Below are 4,989 nucleotides of genomic sequence, written 5' to 3' on the forward strand. Positions count from 1 at the left end.
ACTTACAATGGATTATAGACATCCACTGTGTTATTCTTTGGCATTCAGCCATGTGTCAGATTCGGGCCCCCACCTGCTTTCGCTTTTTTCATTGCACAGCAGGTATGTGTTGCCACTGCACTACCATGGAGGTTCAGTAAGTACAAATAAGCGCCTGCGTTTGAACGTACTAGTGTTTATGCCGTCTGTTGGTCACGGGAGCCTAATTTCCCACTTCCGGTAGAGCGAGGCTTTAAGAAGTGTCACTGCAGAAGGGATCAGTCAAGCAGATCCGACGGCAAATACGGAGCAATCACGCATGCCAAGAACCAGCAGCATGGAAAACGAGCTGCGAGGTAAGAAACTGCCCGTTATATTTTTCCTTACACAGCCAGCTTTAGCAAAATACCCGTGTAGGAACAGATCTGCATTCACTCGTTTTGGGCGCATGCAGGCGTGTTCAGATTCAGTTTCAGTTTCCATTAGCAAATGGGGGAGCGTTGTACTCATCACGAACAGCTGCAAACACTCGCGTTAGCTGCTTTATTTGTAAAATTCACATGCAGAGCCAGTGCAAGCATGGCTTTACAAAGACTAGGGGTATCTACTACAGGAGGCGCCATGCACCGACTCTAAATTATGAGACACTGTGCATGACGCTACTTTAACAACAGTGTTTTTTACATTTAACAATAACCATATACAATGTCTAAAAAAATGCAGATGAAGTCATGTGAGCAAGAGTGAGCAATAGTGTTTATTTTTTGCACTATTGCATTTGTTTTCACAGCTTCCCTAAAAAAAGGTACTAGAACCCACGCACCAGAATCTAACCAGCAGCTGACACTCCATGAGAAACGGCTATAGAGACTAACAGGAAAACCTGATCAAGAAGGGACCTCTCCCTCACGCCCTGTCAGGTATGCGTTCTATTTGCCTTCCTAATAAGCATTTAACGAATTGCACGAGTTGCAATTAAACAGGTATGTTGAATGGGGGCTTTGATATGACAGGAAGCTTTTTTTGACATCAGCTTAATACGGAAGCAAGTACACTGATTGGCAGGTTGGATCCTTACTAGACATTCCAACTGCCTTAAATGTACCTCCACCCCCCTTTTTTCTACTTACTGTGATCTAAGGGCCTTGCTCTCAATCTCGGACCCTTAGTATTAATTATTGAGACTTGGTCTTACCATATTCATATGGCTTTACAAGTCCTTTAGTATGAACTCTTTAGTATCCTCAAATCATATTGTTGACTGGACGTTAAGTTGAAATTAGACAAGGCTATTTGGTGCACTTGGTAAATCTAAGTTGTTCTGTGATCCAGACTACCGGTGCTACCTGCACCTTGTTTTACAGTGAAAAATCGCTTTTTCTATACGCAACACTGACCTGGTGTTATTTGTTATTCTCTCCCTTCCCTTTAGGGAATCAACGCCCTACTTTAAAGCAGCCCTCCTTACACCCCATACTATTGTATAAGTTTGCAGTGTGGTAAGCCTCACCGTGTTAATTATAAACAAAGGTTGAGAAGTATGCTTGACTTTGTTCTGAGCCCAACACTACCCACTTTGATGGTGTGTCCATTTCTCTTTTTCTCCCTCCCCCTCTTTTTCCACAAGGTTATAACTAAGTATAACAAGAAGGAAACCCTCGAGGGCTGCAACTCCTGGCCAAACCAAGTTTCTCTATAAGGAACCAACATTATACAACTGTGTTTAATGTTATACTGTTCATCTTTCTGAAGCAATACCCCTGAATAATTTCCCTGCACAAGATCCACATATTTAGGGAAAGAAACATATCGGGATGAAGATACCGTGTGATTAAGACACGGCCGTAATAGAGCATTAACAGCTTGTATTTATTAAAAATGTATTGAGCAATCCGAACTTACCTAAGGATGAAGTACTAGGCATCTAAATGTTACACGTATATAGCTTTACTAGTAGCGTTGTTTGCTTTTTTCAGAATTGTTTGTAGGTTCTTAATGTGATTTTATGTAAATGTACTTTTTGATCCATTGTGTATGTGTTGATGAACTGTGTTAGTGTTAACATTCAGGTGGAGGACGTTTGTGGTGAACCCAGTGTTACCAGCTAATTGCTTAATTTATCACTCGCTTTTTTCTCCTCTTTTTTCCTTTTTCTAATTTGTTTCACACTTGATGTGTTGTTTTACGTAGGTAATGTGTGTTAGACAATATTTTTCTATTACATTTTTTTAAAAAAAAGGTGTGCATTGCAACCCCATTCAGGTTGTATATGTTTTTTTTAAAAAAATAAACTGAAATATGGTATAAATAAAATAAATATATATATTTTTCTCAATTTAAAATGGTCCAGAATTGGTTTTTGGTTTGAACTGTGGAGTTGCACACCCTCTAGGGGCTATTGTGAGCATTTTTCTCACTAGAAAAGAAGACAAAGGGCCTCATTACGACCCAGGCGGTAAGTTACCGCCTGGGTCGTACCCTTACCACCATGGTGTAAACTGTGTTCCAAGGTGAGTGGGGCGGTAAATCCCCATTTCCCATTTTACCCTTCCCCATTCCCATTTTTGCCCGATAGGGCATAATGGGAATGGGGAAAGGCGCTAATTACGCCACCGTAAATTACGGTGGCGTAATTAGCACCAAGGTCCCTTTGCGGCATGGGTTTTAAGGCGTTAAGGGTCGGCGCCGTTTACGGCGCCGTAAACCCCTTAACGCCTGGGTCCTAATGAGGGCCAAAGTGAGGTGCAGGATCCTTTTAGTAAATATTTTTCTAGTGTGTTAGGGGCACGGTCCTGACCTCAATCTAAAAAAACCCAGTCCTCATCCAGTTGTTAACTTGATTGAATTACCCCCATATTTTTTTGTATTACTGTTACAAACCTATTTGTACTGATTTTTCATCAGACTGAGGCCACTGGCTCAGTTGTATGGACTCATGGTTGTTTTGAAATTAATAATATATTCTTTTAATGTTTTATAAAAACAAAAGATGCTAATAAAAAATTCTGAAAAAAACAATCAAAAGACAAATAGGAGATCAGCAATTAAAAGAAGATCAAAGATAAAGGTGATCAGAAGATGGAAATATATGCTAAAAAACATTCTAAAATAGCATCAACTTTTTTTTACTTTTTTAATTTCAAAAATGATTTTTCTAAAATAGAGATTTATAGATAATGTTTTTGTGTATGAATATCACCAATTGCACGTTGTTTGTTTCTTAGCTGTTAAGATCAAGGTAAAATTGTGCCCAAGATCACACGTTGATTACGTGGTGAAGCCGGCAGTCATTTTGGTTGTGGGGCAGCAGAAAAAGGAGGGTGTGTAGGGAAATGTAGTAGGGAAATACTTTTTCCTATTCTGAATTTCAACAAGGGTAGCTCCACGTTTTATCATGATTTAAGATCGGAGAAAGTAGGAATATTGCTCTCACTGTGTGTGGCTTTTCACACGTGCCAAAAGTATAACCTAACATTTCTTCTTTGCAAGTTAACAGTGGGGTTTTAGTGGGCCCAATCAGCAGCACTTTGGTGGCTGTGTCTAGTGTACAGGATGTGGGGTCTGTGGCTTTACATTTTCAGGCCGATTCATGGAATAATTAGCGCGGCGCAAGTGGGCAAAAACGTGCGAATCACAGTGGAATAGCGAAAATCGCAGTGCAATTGCGAAAATCGCACGAAAAGCAGCGCACGTCGATTCATGGAAGGCCGTGCGCGAGAAAACCAGCGGATGTGCGATAAAAAAGTGCGCGGCGCACGTTGGCGCACAGGCCATCTAACAGCGTGCGCCAGGTCACAGCGAAAATCGCACAGGGCACAGCGAAATTCGCACATAGCGCGGCGCACGCAACAAAAGTAGGCGGAACACGGGCGTAACACTCGGAATGGGGAACAACTTGTCAAAACGTGGGCATCACGGGGGAAGTACAGGGCACAAGTGCGCGGAACGCCCACACGCTCGCCTACAACACGTATTCATGGAATAGAATAGGGCAAAAAAGCGCACGCTCAAACCAGCGCACAGGCACAAACACGACCGCCACAAGAAAGCAGGCGGTAGCGTCTCTGCGGCTGTAAGAAATGTGCGCCAAAAGGTGTGCCAACAAATAGCACCTATATACTGCCATGATGAATGTCCCATACTGTGGCCCTCCAGGAAAAATGACGTGCAAAGGGGTACCCACAAACACGGACACCCGCTGACAAAAAATACGTGTGCGTGTATACCGGGGTGCGCGGGAAGTCTAACACGCAATTTCAGCAGGGTACGTGCATCACAGGGGTTCGCGTGAAGTTATTCACGCGATCGGGCCTGGGGGAGCGGGCTACGTGTATTTCAGGGGTTCGCGTGAAGTTTCACACGCGATCGGGTCTGGGGGAGCGGGCTACGTGTATTACAGGGGTTCGCGTGACGTTCCTCACGCGATCGGGCCTGGGGGAGCGTGCTACGTGTATTTCAGGGGTTTGCGTGAAGTTTCACACGCGATCGGGCCTGGGGGAGCGGGCTACGTGTATTACAGGGGTTCGCGTGAAGTTCCTCACGCGATCGGGCCTGGGGGAGAGTGCTACGTGTATTTCAGGGGTTCGCGTGAAGTTTCACACGCGATCGGGCCTGGGGGAGCGGGCTACGTGTATTACAGGGGTTCGCGTGAAGTTCCTCACGCGATCGGGCCTGGGGGAGCGGGCTACGTGTATTTCAGGGGTTCGCGTGAAGTTTCACACGCGATCGGGTCTGGGGGAGCGGGCTACGTGTATTACAGGGGTTCGTGTGAAGTTCCTCACGCGATCGGGCCTGGGGGAGCGTGCTACGTGTATTTCAGGGGTTCGCGTGAAGTTTCACACGCGATCGGGCCTGGGGGAGCGGGCTACGTGTATTACAGGGGTTCGCGTGAAGTTCCTCACGCGATCGGGCCTGGGGTAGCGGGCTACGTGTATTACAGGGGTTCGCGTGAAGTTCCTCACGCGATCGGGCCTGGGGGAGCGGGCTACGTGTATTCCAGGGGTGCGCGTG

At 45.1% G+C, this 4,989-nt stretch overlaps 1 long non-coding RNA gene across 2 annotated transcripts; it reads left to right on the forward strand.

Moving 5' to 3' along the window:
- The first annotated feature begins 225 nt into the window (after nucleotides 1–225).
- On the forward strand, nucleotides 226–2,317 carry LOC138452644 (uncharacterized). 2 transcript variants are annotated; one of them, XR_011260284.1, is made up of 4 exons: nucleotides 226–335; nucleotides 770–899; nucleotides 1,412–1,478; nucleotides 1,607–2,317. It is a non-coding gene; the product is annotated as an uncharacterized lncRNA (long non-coding RNA). The 2 variants fall into 2 exon arrangements; XR_011260285.1 differs by lacking the exon at nucleotides 1,412–1,478 and having other exon boundaries at nucleotides 1,607–2,316.
- The last annotated feature ends 2,672 nt before the right edge of the window (nucleotides 2,318–4,989 follow it).

The sequence above is a fragment of the Ambystoma mexicanum genome, chromosome 4p (genome assembly GCF_040938575.1).
Source record: "Ambystoma mexicanum isolate Mex_15411 chromosome 4p, UKY_AmexF1_1, whole genome shotgun sequence".
Classification (NCBI taxonomy): Eukaryota; Metazoa; Chordata; class Amphibia; order Caudata; family Ambystomatidae; genus Ambystoma; species Ambystoma mexicanum.